Source organism: Peromyscus eremicus, chromosome 10 (assembly GCF_949786415.1).
Source record: "Peromyscus eremicus chromosome 10, PerEre_H2_v1, whole genome shotgun sequence".
In the NCBI taxonomy this organism is placed as follows: domain Eukaryota; kingdom Metazoa; phylum Chordata; class Mammalia; order Rodentia; family Cricetidae; genus Peromyscus; species Peromyscus eremicus.
The window spans coordinates 66890733-66905300 of record NC_081426.1 but is presented as its reverse complement, the minus strand read 5'-3'; the positions used below and the strand labels follow the sequence as shown (position 1 = coordinate 66905300).

General features: G+C 44.4%; 1 long non-coding RNA gene and 1 pseudogene across 1 annotated transcript; both read right to left on the bottom strand.

Annotated features, from left to right (window-relative positions):
* Window positions 1-203: 203 nt before the first annotated feature.
* Window positions 204-5464, bottom strand: LOC131921272 (uncharacterized). The gene is made up of 4 exons (XR_009381918.1): window positions 5220-5464; window positions 4796-4861; window positions 1677-1929; window positions 204-1583 (listed from the first exon to the last, which is right to left on the bottom strand). It is a non-coding gene; the product is annotated as an uncharacterized LOC131921272 (long non-coding RNA).
* A 6287-nt stretch (window positions 5465-11751) lies between these two features.
* On the bottom strand, window positions 11752-14055 carry LOC131921271 (histone-binding protein RBBP4-like; annotated as a pseudogene).
* Window positions 14056-14568: the final 513 nt, after the last annotated feature.

Here is a 14568-nt window from a genome sequence, read left to right as displayed (position 1 = left end):
AGCCTGGTGACATCATTTTAATTGTCAGAATCCATGCTTTAAAAAAGCACAAAGAGAGTAATGACTCCACAAGTTCTTTTCTGACTTCTACATGCACTCTGTCACCCCCCATAATAAATAAACAATAATTTAAAAGGGTGAATCAGATCACTGAAGTTGAGGCATACCCATATACCTGTATGTCACTGTATGTCATTGTAAAGGATGGAAACGATACAGAGGTCCAGACTTGAGAAGATAAGATGGCCATCCATCAGCAGTGGGGATAAATTCAAGAGTCTGGTGTGTGCACCAGCAGGCGGGCACTGGCGACTAACTGGATGGAACAGAAGTACAGAAAGGGATATGAGCAGTGGAGTTTGGAGTTCTTAGCTCAAAGAACCATGTTGGTGTTGAACACCCTCGTTATGGAAGAAGGTGAGCAAGTTTTCATCGTTTCAGATGAGATTGTGGGTAGAGCTGGTAGGAGAGGAAGAAGGCACGGGATTTGGTTTTTGTTTGATTGATTTTACTTAATGTGTGGTGTGGGAGAGCACAGATGTGTCACAGCAGGGGTGTGGAGGTCAAAGGACAACCCAAAATACTTTGTTCTCTCCTCCTTCCATATGGGTTCCAGGGATTGAACTCAGTTTGTCAGGCCTGGTGATAAGTGCCTTTACCTCCTGAGCCATCTTGCTGGCCCCCAAATATTTGGTTTTAAGTATTTGGAATTTTAAGAACAGCCAAGGATAGGGCTGGAGAGGTGGCTCGGTGGTTAGGAATGCATACTGCTTTTGCAAAAGACACAAGTTCTACCTCTAGTACCCATGTCAGGAGGCTCATAACCATTTGTAACTCCAGCTCCTGGGGAATCTGAGGCCTTCGGCCTCTGTGGACACCTGCACTCATGTGTACAAATGCACACGGAAGCATACATAGATACACAATTACAAAAATAATAATTCTTTAAAAAGAAGAGCTAAGGATGGGTTGGGGATTTAGCTCAGTGGTAGAGTGCTTAATTTATATGTTGGCAGTGGAAATAGAGATTTGACTTTAAGAGAAATTGGAATTGGCATTAAATATGACAGCAACCTACAATGTTTAAATTGTATGTAATATTTGAGATGGTGAGGTAAATTTACCCAGGGTCAGATTGATAATTAGGAAAGGCCTTAAAGTTATGTGGCTCAGGACCTATTCAGTAGTTGACAAATAGTATGTAACATACTTATTGAGAACTGGGTTGGGGGATGAGTATGAATTATACAATTACTTTCATATGAAAATATCATAACGAAACCCATTGTTTTGTATGCTAACTAAAATGTTTAGTTATAAAAGAAAGAAAGGAAATTGAGTCCATTCCAGTCTCACTTTCTTGATTCCAGGAATTGTGTGTTCTTTTCGTGTGTCTGTCTAGAGGTAATCCAGTATTTACCACTTGGTGGGGGGCCTGGAATAGACTGAGCTGCTCACCAAGTTACAAGACAGTCTAGTGTGAATGTGGAATTAGAGTTAGAAAGGACTGGTGTGAGCAGATTAGTTCCTCAGAGCCTCCAGGTGCCTTGGGAAGTTGGCTGCGGCCTCTTCCTCACCCCATCCTGTAGAAAGAGCACAAAGAAAGGAAATTCTAGTACAGTGTTCAGTCTCTGCCTCCTTCTCTTTCCAAAGATTCCTTTCCACGCATTCCTTACACATATGCAGATGGAGTCGACTTTATATCCAAAGCCCCAATTGACAACTGAGCAAGCCAGGACTCCATGGAGTGGAGCACCCAGGTGTTTAGGGCTGTCCCCTGGCTAATTATCATGACATCACTCGGATTCCCGGGCTGAGTCTGAGTCTTCGGTGGCTATTCAAGGCCATAGGATGTTTCCTGTTCAAGGTCATGCTCCTGTTTCCTGAGGAAGTTGAAGTGCTCGCTGATTGGTCTGTCCTGTCCCACTTCTGGAGAGAAAAAATCAGTCATCTGTGAGATCCCATGTGGATGAGAAAAAGAGAGAGAAATGTTGTGGATGATTAAATACAGTGTCACTATTTATCCTCAACTGTAGCTGATGATTTTTTTTTTTTTCATGAGCCATCTGGGTAACTGCCCCCAGCTCATTACATTCTGGATCATCCTTCCATCACATCTTGGCCTTCAGATGAAATCAAGTGTAGACCAACCCCATACTTCAGCTGGGCAGTTGTGTTGGCTGCACACACAGCTGCCTGCCCATCCGTGATCTCATTGACACCTGCTCCACTTAACGTGCCTCTACCTCCTCCTCACTCTCGTAGTTTAACCTTTGAAGTATTACCCCAAACTGTACGTAGCTCCTCTACATTTGTTCTTCCTAGTGCTAAACCTCCCATCATTCTATACTCTCTTGTGGCCATATCAGCTTCGATAAGTTTTCTCTTTCCACAGTGAATCTGGAGGTAATGATTGCTCATTTCTTGAGTGGGGTACAAAGGATTCTCTTGTGGATGCCTGGGATATATCTTTACTCTTTCAGACTAGTCCTCAGCTTCACTTAAAGAGATGGAGGAGTGAGATGGGCCATTTGACGATGCCAAATTAAGTTTCTAAGATGAGAGTAACAGCGATAAATGCTGTAATTCATTAAGTGTCCATTGTGGCAGACACCTCACTAAGCATTTTGTTATGTTATTACATTTGATTGCCACCATCAAACGTGAGGAAGCTAGCCAGGCAGTGGTGACACACACTTTTTATCCCAGCACTCTGGAGGCAAATGCAGGCAGGTCTCCATAAGTTCGAAGCCAGGGCTGTTCTACAGAGCTACAGCCAAGGCTACACAGTGAAACCCTGTCTCAAAAAACAAAAACAATCAGAAGTGAGGGAGGTCCCACCTCTATTTTGTGGATGAGGAAACTAAAGTTGGAAGAGATCATTTGTTTAAGAAGCGGAAACCAGATTCAGGCTTATGGCTTTTTTCCTAGCTTTATTAAGTGATAAGCGACAAAAATGGTATATGTTAATTTCTGTGTATTAGTTCATTTTATGCTGCCAAATCAAAGTACCCAAAGCTGGGTCAGCCCTCTTGGCTGAGAGGGTAAAGGTGATTGCTGCCACGCCTGACAATCTGAGTTCAGTCTCCAGGACTCACATGGTGGAAGGAGAGAGAGACTTCTGAAAGTTGTCCTCTGGTTTCCACATGCCCCACCCTGAAGAATACAAACGTAATACAAAACCAAACAATACTTGTAGCTGACTATGTCATAAAGAGGAGAGGTTGTTCAGGGGTGGAATATTTGACTACAGATCAAGTGAAGAGGCTTATTTCGAGCTGGGTGTGGTGGCATGTGCCTTTAGGGGAATCTCTGTTTGAGGCCAGCCTGATCTACATAGTTCTAGGCCAGCCAGGGCTACATAGGGAGACCCTGTCTCAAAACACAACATCAAAAAGAGGCTTATTTTGACCTACATCTCTGGAGGTCCTTAGGAAAGGGCACTGATACCAACACACTGACTTAGAGCATGCTGAGAAGCAAGAAGCCAAACAGCTATGTGTAGGAAGGCCTGGTGTGTATGGTGACCTCCAGGCTCCCAGGAAAATTACATTAATTATGCTCATTATCTTCCAAGTGTGGCAACATCAATGACCTTCCACCTCTTAAAGCAGTGGTTCTCAACCTTCCTAATGCTATGACCCTTTAATTCAGTTCCTCATGTTGTGGTGACCTGTAACCATAAAATTATTCTGTTGCTACTTCATACTGTAATTTTGCTACTGTTATGAGCGATAATGTAAATATCTGGTTTGTGAATCCTGTAGGGGTCACGACCCACAAGTTGAGAACCACTGTCTTGAAGGTTCCACCAGCATAACACCACCAGAGAAGGGTTAGGATTCTGATATATGCCTCTTTGGGAGACACTTAAACCACAGTATACGGATTTGGCATATGTGTGCATGAAATGATCACCACAGTAAAGCTAATTAGCACATCTGTCAGCTCATGTACATTAATTTTGACAGTTGATAACTGTCAACTAATATCCTAGAAAAGATAAAAAGTGCTCAAATCACCAGGATCATTTTTATCCTGTTTTTAAAGAAATATTTTAATATCTATTGTTGTGCAGAAGAAATCTTCTTAAATATTAATCCTCAGAAATGACATGTAGTTTAAAGTTTTAAGACCATTTTCAGTGAACAATTAAAACACCTTTGGCATTATTAGTAAAAGAAGACAAAGAAAAAAAGGTCTCACGATAATACTCAAAGGGAAGAACTAGATCAGAGGAAAGAAAATATAGGAAAAGAGAGGAGAAAAACCTAAAAAGGACAAATAAAAGTCAGTTTTCTAGAAAGGGAAGTTTTAAACACCTTCCTGGAAAAGAAAAAACACAATCAAATTTCCACGGTTGTATAATTTAATGTCACAAGGGTGTCACCCAGCTAGCTCAGTCGGTAGAGCATGAGACTTGTGATGTCACATGGGAAAAACATAAAAGCAGTAATTAATAAGTCACAAAAGGTCTCCTACTGTTGGGTGGGTAAATGAGTGTGGAGACATATGCCTGTAATCCTAGCACTGTGGAGGCAGAAGCAGAAGTTCAAGGACATCCTTAGCTACTAAGCAATTTAAAGCCAGTGGGGGCTACATGAGTCTCTTTATTAAAAAAAGGAAAAGAAAAAAAAAGATTTGCTAGAGAGTAAAATGTAAATCTCAATATAAATATTTTAAACTATGTTAACAAGATTTAATAAGACTCTTTCTATATTATTTTCATTATAATTCCAAGACAAATGAGGGATTTGAAATAATTATAGAATTATCCCTCATGGCGCAAACTAACCTGAGTGAATAAAATCCGACTCAGCTGTCCTGCTCAGCCCAGCCATTAAAATGTAGTTTGGATCACCTTGTGATGAGAATAGAAATTAATGTCTGCTCTTTGGCATTAGTGTTTATCACAAAGACAACTCACTTGTTTGTGGTAGGACCCAGGAAGAAATAGGTCTGTCAACTCATTTCAGTAATATGGGAATTAAAACAACAACAACAACAAAAAAAAAAAAACAAAAAACACTACTCTAAATGATCAATGTAGAAAAACACAGATTGGCATCACTCTGAGTTAATCCAAAATTATCTTCCAAAAATGTTTTGATTTAGAATTCGTTTACCAAATAACGTCATTCCTAAAGCATCTTAAACCAGACAGGACAGGATAGAGCCACATTCTGATGTCACAAGGTGTAGATGGGCCCCAGTGGTACCTGATTTAGCTGGCATCACACTCTCATCACAAAGGATCAGCTGCTCTGCGGTACTAACCCACTCACATGACGTGCCCTTGAAGCACTTGTGTTGGCAGTGGGGTATCAAGGGGGTTTCCAATGGGACGAACCACCAGTAGAGTGGGATCTTTGGGCCACGTTAGGATCATAGGCAGGACAAGCAGCATCCTCATCAGAATTAGGAGTACATTGAGAGAATGCATCTCTGAGAACTCTTTCACAAGCTAATCACCATGGTAACCCACAGCTAAATAACATTCTAGAGATTTCTCAGGTGGCCAGGACATTGTTATCTGAATGAAGCTATTATAGACAATGCGAGCTGCTTATTAGATTGTTGGAAAATGATAAAGCCAGGTTCACCATGCTTTCCTCTTCAGCCATGAATTCTTAGACTACCAGACGACGGTGTACGTCGAACTGGTGACTGCTCATCCTGTTCCTACAGCCCCACAGCATGGCTCTGCTCTGAACAGGAAGAGGGAAGACTGGAAGGGAGACACTGCTGCAGAAACTTATTTTGCTCCTTTTTAAAAAATTGAGGCCAGGTGGTGGTGGCGGCGGCGGCGGCGGCGGCGGCGGCGGCGGCGGCGGCGGCGGCGCACGCCTTTAATCCCAGCACTCGGGAGGCAGAGCCAGGCGGATCTCTGTGAGTTCGAGGCCAGCCTGGGCTACCAAGTGAGTTCCAGGAAAGGCACAAAGCTACACAGAGAAACCCTGTCTCAAAAAACAAAAACAACAACAACAAAAAATAATAAAAAAAAAAAAAAATTGAATTCTCTTCTCAGACTTATTTATTTTAGGTATATGAAAGTTTCCTTCTATGTATGTCCATGCACTGTGTGCCTGTCTGGTACCCACAGAAGTCAGAAGAAAGCATCAGACCCTTGAAACTTGTGTCACATGACAGGCACAGCCATCGTGTGGGTGATGGGAACTGAACCTGGCAAAAAAAAAAAAAGCAGCAAGTGCTTTCAGCTGCTGAGCCATCACTGCCGCCAGACATCTTGCTTTTATTATTATTTTTTTAAGATTTATTTTATGTACATTGGGGTTTTGCCTGTGTGAGGATGCCAGATCTCCTGGAATTGGAGTTACAGATAGTTGTGTGAGCCGCTGTGTGAGTGCTGGAAATTGAGCCGAAGTCCTTTGGAAGAGCAACCAGTACTCTTAACCACTGAGCCATCTCTCCAGCCCCAGCACCTTGCATTTCTACAAAGCTTTGTAGGTGCTTAGAACAGGACCCATCAGGGTGCTTGGAACAGGACCCATCAGGGTGCTTAGAACAGGACCCATCAGGGTGCTTGGAACAGGACCCATCAGGGTGCTTGGAACAGGACCCATCAGGGTGCTTGGAACAGGACCCATCAGGGTGCTTGGAACAGGACCCATCATGGTGAGTTGTTTCTGGGAAAGAGGCAGTTAAGTAATATTGTCTTCACTGCTTAGATGAGAGGATTGAAGGAAAGGGACTCAGAGTTGGATGGTCACCATGGAAACACTTATGTCTTCCTCTCCCTCCAGTATCCTACTCACCTAGATTAAAAACACCATCCATGGTGACTAACATGTATTCGGTGCTTATCATTCCTTGTATGAGTTATCGCATTTAGTCCTTACAACAACTTCATGAGTTCTATACAATCAGATCTAAATACAGATGAGAACAACAGGTGTTTTCCAGGTGTTTTCTTTTTTTTTTCATATGTTTTTAATTTTTAAAATTTTATATTATTTTATTGTCTTCAAGGCAGGGTCTCTGTGTAGCCCTTGCTGTCTTGGAACTTGATTTATAGACAAGACTGGCCTTGAACTCAGAGATCCACCTGCCTCTGTCTCCCAAGTACTAGAATTAAAGGCTTGTTCCGTCACACCTGGCTTTCACAACTGTTTTTAAAAAAAACAGTTATTGAAACAAAAGCTCCTATAGTCCAGGCTTGGCCTTAGCAGATGGCCAAGCATGACCTTGAGTGCCAGTTCCTCCTCTCTTCATGTACTGAGTGCTGGGTTTATAGACATTCACACCACACTTGGCCCCATTGTCTTACATATCATCCTGACATTGTGACGTATTTAAGGAGGCGTATGAATTCCATTATAACTACTTAACAAGTTTTCAGTAGACTGAGGAAAAACAGTTAACTTCCTCTTCTCATTAAATACATATATTTTCCCTTCCTGTTTGTTTTCTCTCTCTTTCATGGAAAAATTTTTTTTTTTAAGATTTATTTTGTGTGCATTGGTCTTTGGTCTGCATGTATGTCCGTTAGAGGGTGCCAAACCCCTTGGACCTGGAGTTGCAGACAGTCATAAGCTGCCATGTGGGTGCTGAGAATTGAACCCTGGTCTGTCTGGAAGAGCACCCAGTGCTCTTAACTGCTGAGCCATCTCTCTCCTAGCTCCACTTTCATAGAAATTTTAAACCGTAGAAACACTAGCAATTTTGGATTTTAGTTGTACTTCAGCCCCTCTCCCCATGTGTGTGTGTGTGTGTGTGTGTGTGTGTGTGTGTGTGTGTGTGTGAGAGAGAGAGAGAGAGAGAGAGAGAGAGAGAGAGAGAGAGAGAGAGCGCGAGCGAGAGAGCACTAGCTGTGGGAGTTGATTCTCCATCAGGTGGGGCCCACGGTTATCAGGCTTGGCAGCAAGTACCTTTCCCAGTTATGCCTCTCGCCCCCAGCTCTTTATTTTAAGTCTCATTCAAGGCTTGGGCCTGCTGTCACAGGCCTACAATCCCATCGCTTGGGAGGATGTCGTAAGAGACCATCTTGGAGGCTGCCCATCACACTCCTTAAATCAAGGTGTGTCTGCTTGGGAGTCCAAACATGCGGAAGGCTATTGACCAGACAGGCTGAGGCCGTCAGATGCAGCCTCTCAAAGAGGCAAACACCTCAGTCTGCTCTCTTGGAGGAAAGACAGTTGAAATAGATGGGCATGGTAGGCTCAAAGAGTGAAGATTTTTGGATGGGGATATCTTTACACTGTTGGGCGCATACAGATACACAATGTGGTTTTGTATCTCAGAGATCGCAGTAAGAAGTTACAGATGTGCAAGCATTGAGTGACCCTAGATCCAGGGACTACTCAAGGGCTTAGAATAATCACAAGAAAAAGGAAGACACAGTCCTCCACCTTCAAGAATCTAGCTTTTCATGTGGCAGAACAGAGACTATTTTTGCATATGCTCGACTAGATAGGAATGTTTAACATCCTAATTAGAGTGCGTTTGGTTAGAGAAGGAAGACTCATACAGACTGATAGATGTACGCTTGATTTTCTTCTTTTCCTCCTTATTCTTTTCTCAAGTTTCTTGTAGCCCAGGCTGGCCTTGAACTTGCTATGGATGACCTTGAATTGAGCCCCCTGCCCCCACCTCTGGAGCACTGGGACTATCTGCTGTGTTTATGCAGTGCTGGGGGTGGACCAGTGGCTCCAGGCATGCTAGGCCAAGGGAGCTTCCTGCTGGAGCTACAACCCCGCCCCCTTCTTGTTTTCTGTTTTGAAATGGGGACTCTTGCTCTGTAGCTCAGACTCGCCTCAAACTTGGGATCCTCCTGCCTCCGCCTCTGGTGTAGCTAGCTACATCTAACTCTAATATATGGTTTGGAAGGACAGTGTGGACTGTACGGCTTCTGGCTCCTCTGTTTTATGAGCCTAGGGCTCTAGGAATAATCTGCAAAATTAGTCTGTGGAGTTAAAAGATGATAGAGAAGAAAAATGAATACAATCTGTATTTTTTGTTTATAGTGTTTGATTTAAATAAGATAAATTTTAATTAGACACCATTGAAGGAATGTAAGAGAATCTTACAGAATCCATTTTTTTTTAATTTATGATGAAAATATTTTGGAGACAGGATTTGAATTAAATATGCATACATAGTGTGAGATGACCCAGAAAAAACTGAAAGCAAATGGTTCCATACACGGAGCCGCCTACTTTATATTTTATTAATCTAGTTTAATTGTCCTTCGGGTGTTGGGAAGACAGAGGTGTAAGTAACCCAAATATCTGTCTGGTGTTTCACTTGTTTGCTATTTTGAGACAGAGTCTTGCTTGCTGTGCATCCCTGGCTGGCTGAGAACTTGCTGCAATCCTCCTGCCCCTGTCTTCCAAGTGCTGGAATTACATACATCTACCAACACGCGTAGCTTCTACTGGTGATTAGACTACATGGTGAAGAAATAGTCTGCTTAGATTCAAGTCCTGGTTCTAATCCTGCTACCACCACCACCTCCGCCACTACCTCCTCCTCCTCCACCACCACCACCACCACCACCACCACTACCTCCTCCTCCTCTTCCTCCACCACCACCACCACCACCACCACCACCACCACCACCACCACTACCTCCTCCTCTCCTCCACCACCACCACCACCACCACCACCACCACCACCACCACCACTACCTCCTCCTCCTCCACTACCACCACCACCACCACCACCACTACCTCCTCCTCTTCCACCACCACCACCACCACCACCACCACCACCACCACCACCACCTCCTCCTCCTCCCCCACCACATCCTCTACTACCAACCACCTCCACCACCTCCTTCTCCACCACATCCTCCCCCACCACATCCTCCACCACCAACCACCTTCCACTTCCTCTCCACCATAACTACCACCACATTCCCCACTTCCTCCTCCCCCACCTCCTCCTCCCCCACTTCCTCCTCCCCCACCTCCTCCTCCCCCACCACATCCTCCACCACCAATCACCTCCACCTCCTCCACACCATAACTACCACCACATCCTCCTCCACCTCCCCCACCAAAACTACCACCACCTCCACCACCACACCGTCACCACCACCACCACCACCTCTACCACCTCCACCTCTACCACTACTACCACTACCTCCTCCTCCTCCTCCTCCACCACCACCACATCCTCCTCCACCACCACATTCTCCTCCTCCACCACATCCTCCTGGTCCACCACCTCTTCCACAACACCATCTCCACCACCACCATCACCACCACCTCTACCAAGGTGAGCTTTGAGGTTTAAAAAGTCCACACCATTTCTCAGTCTCTCTTTCTGCCTCATGCTTGTGGCTCAGATGCAAGTTCTCGGCTACTGCCCATCTGCTGCCATGCTCTCCACTGTGACGGCCATGGACTCTAACCCTCTGGGACCGTGAGCCCCAAATTAAACTCTTATGAGTTGCCTTGGTCATGATGTTCTGTCACCCAATAGAAATGTATCTCAGACACATGGTATCTTCCTTATTTGTAGACACATCTGTCTTCTTGTGTCTGCATGTAATGGAAGCACAGCTCAGTTCTCTGGAGGCTGTGATCCAAGGGCACAAATTCCATTCCGAGGGCTCTGTCCCCTCGACCAGACATCTCCTGACAGCCTCACTGGCTAATGCTATCACCTTTCCAGTTGAGGTTTCTATATACAGGCTTGCTGCTGCTGCTGTTGTTGGTTTTTGAGACAGTCTCGTTTCATAGCCCAGGATGGTTTGAACTGTTGATCTTCCTGCCTCAGCTTCCCAAATTCTGGGATTATAGGTGTGAACCACCACATGTGGACCTATCTATAAGTTTTGTGGGGACACAAACATGTAGTCCTTGGGATGGTGACTTTTTTTTTTAATGTAGAAAAGCAATTTACTCCTTATAAGCACGCACACAGTTAGTCAAGGAGATAACAGGCCCAATGGTGAGATAAGTCAACCAAAATGGAGAGAGTATCAAAGTTATCAGCCGGGCGGTGGTGGCGCACGCCTTTAATCCCTGCACTCGGGAGGCAGAGCCAGGCGGATCTCTGTGAGTTCGAGGCCAGCCTGGTCTACCAAGTGAGTTCCAGGAAAGGCGCAAAGCTACACAGAGAAACCCTGTCTCGAAAAACAAAAACAAAAACAAAAACAAAGTTATCAAAGACTACCCTCCTCCCAAAGAAAGAAACTCTTATCAAGGATTAATATTGTAAGGATTATGTCCTTATTACGTCTTTAGCCTGCGACGGCGTCCCAGCCTAAAAAGCGGGCGTGCCCTCCCGCGGGGCCCCCTCGTTCTGTATTCTCTCTGTCCTCTGCACAGTCTCTCTCTCTGTCTCTCTCTCTGTCTCTCTCTCTGTCTGTCTGTCTCTCTCTCTCTCTATCTGTCTCTCTCTCTCCCCTTCTAATAAAGCTCTAAAAAGGTAACCATGGCTCGTGATTCTTCTGCCACCGCAGCATCTAGCACCAGCCACGAGCGCCTCTGTGTTAACCCCTTCAAATATAATTTAAAAAAAAAAACCTGACATGGGTGGTAGTGCACGCCTTTAATCCCAGCACTCGGGAGGCAGAGGCAGGCGGATCTCTGTGAGTTCGAGGCCAGCCTGGGCTACAGAGTGAGTTCCAGGAAAGGCACAAAGCTACACAGAGAAACCCTGTCTCAAAAAAAAAAAAAAAAAAAAAAAAAAAAAAAAAAAAAAAAAAAAACCCAACCCCCCCAAAAAAAAACCAAAACCAAAAACCCAAAACAACAACAACAACAACAACAACAACAACAACAACAACAAAACCCAACCAAAAAGGTTCAGAGGAAAAGGGAGAGTCTAAAAATCACAAATGCAGACGTGTCTAGGATCCTCTGGGTCCATGCATTCATAATTATAAATGTTCAGGCGTTCATCATTATAATTGTTCTCTGCCATCTGCCTCACTTGCGAAATATTATTTCTTGATACAGAACAAATCAACCAAGGTTCACTAGGCTTCTAGGAGAATTCAGAGATCTTGGCAGTGTGACCACCATGAATAATCAACAACTCTGGTGGGCCATCTTCTGCATCTTCTGGGCTGTTCTTCTCCAACTTTACTTAAATCCCAGGCACCCCACACCTACAATCGGTCTCACCAGAAGCCAAGAGTTAGTCTCATTGTGAGGTGACCACTGAACTTGGAATATTTCATCCTTATGTGATTCAAAGAATGCAACCTGAGTTTCAGATTACTCAGATCCTGCAAGGCAACAGTCTTGTCAGCTGATGCTATGGCAAGAATGAGCTCACTATGAGGACTGAAAAACAGGCAGTCTACTTCAGTAGTGTGAGCAGCTTCTAAGTGACTTGGTTTGGAAGTACGGTTTGAATGGCTATCACGAATCTTAAGTTTCTGATCATCCACAACTGCCTAAAACAGATGCCAAGATGTCTACAGCTGTACGTCCTGTTGAGATGGTCTTTGCACCCACCACTTTTCCTTCCTTTGGAGTTGTACTGCTGTCCCATAGGCAGATGCTGATGTCATCTAAAGAACTAAGTGACTTCTGAGATTTGCCCTCCTTCTGATGTTGCACTCTCCAGAAGTGTCTGGTTTAGAAGGATGCTTTGTGTAGTCAAAATCAAGAATATCACTGGATGTAGATTTTTGTTGCAATGATGCCAGGCTTCTGGGGAATATAATAAGTGCTGTTTACTTCTTCATGGTTGATCTTGATTCCAATTTGTTTTCTCACCGACAGAACCAACACTTCCAAATTCTCCCTCCTCACTATTGGGGGGTGTATAAGGAGCCCTGTTTATTTCTTCATGGTTGTTCTATGTCGGTTTTCCCATTGATGGAGCCAGAACATCCAAATTCTCCTTCCTTACTATTGTGGTGTGATGCATCAAACTGAGCATCAGCATTAGGGAGCAGGACACTGGCTATCACAAGGTGGGTTCATTCATCTGATGTGTGTGTGTCCCCAGGACAAGTCAATGAATGCTGAAATCATTCCCTTCACATCTGTTACATCTGGAAGCCAGTGGGCAGTTAATCTGTATTACTCCAGGCCATGGGTCACCATCAAATCATAAAGAAATGGGTATTCTTTTTCTATATTTTATATTCCTTATTGATCATCAAAGGCTGTTTCCTAGTCAGCTGTGGTGGCAGGTGAGCCCCAGAACGGGTGTGGGAGAAATCCTGGGACTGTGTGTTGTGGGAGGGGTGAGGAGGCTGCCCACCTGGAATGAGTGGCTTAAATATCAGAAAGTTCTAGTCTGGAGAGTAGGAGGTCAAAGACCAAGGCTCCAGTGTGTGGAGAGCATTCTCCCGGCTTTCAGGTAGCCATCTATCTGCTCACATGGCAGAGAGGAAGAGTGTGGGGTTTCTGCTGTCTCTATTAAGGTAGACATCCTGTTCTGGAAACCCAGCTGTTAGGATCACTTTAAATCCATGCAGCTCTCAAAAGCCCCATATCCTGAGACCATCATCACATTGAGGGTTAAAGTTTTAGCATATGAATTTTAAGGAAGGATACAGTGCAGTCCACAGCACATCCATTTTCTCATTTGGGCCTTCATAACTCCATAACAAAGGTTCCAGTTAGGGTGAAGAAGCTTAGAAAGATAAATGTGGGGGCTGGAGAGATGGCTCAGACGTTAAGAGCACTGGCTGCTCTTCCAGAGGACCTTGGTTCAATTCCCAGCATCCACGCGGCAGCTCACAGATATCTGTAACTTCTGTTCCAGAGGATCCAACACCCTCACACAGACATACATGAAAGCAAAACACCAATGCACACACACAAAAAATAATATATGTATATCATAAATGTGCCCAAGGCCACTCAGCCCTGTCCCAACCAAAGTTGGAGGTCTTTTTCGAGGGGATTGGGGGTGGGGTTTCAAGGCAGGGTTTTGTTGCACGATATTTGTTTACACAGTATGAAGATGTGTCACTGTGATTGGTTTAATAAAGAGCTGAGTGGCCAATAGCTAGGCAGGAGCGAATAGGCGGGACTTCCATGAAGAGAGAGGAACTCAGGATGAATCTAAGCACGGAGATGCTAGTGAGACATTAAGTTGGATGTACACATTTTGGGAAAGGTAAAAGCCACAAGGCAGAACATAGATTAATAGAAACATGTTAATTTAAATTATAAGAGCTAGTTGGGAAGAAGCCTAAGCTAAAGGCCAAGCTTTCATAATGAATAATAAGTCTCCATGTCATTATTGGGGAGCTGGTGGTCCCAAGAAAGCCTGACTACAGGGTTTCTCTGTGTAGCCTTATCTGTCTTGGAAATCACTCTGTAGACCAGGCTGGCCTACAACTCAGAGATCCTCCTGCCTCTGCCTCCTGAGCGCTGGGATTAAAGGTGAGTGCCACTACCCCATACCACCACTACTGGACTAGTTGGAGGTCTTTAAATCTAGGAATAATAAACTCCTCGTGATCCGGGAGGATGAGACAGAAGGATTGCCACAAGTTTGAGGACACGTTCCAGGCCAGCCTGGGCTATGAAGTAAGGTGTTGTCTCACTCCCACACCCCCCAAACAGCAACTAGAACCTTGCCTCCTGGGGTCACTGAGAAGGTGTCCTGTTTGTTTTGAGCCATTTG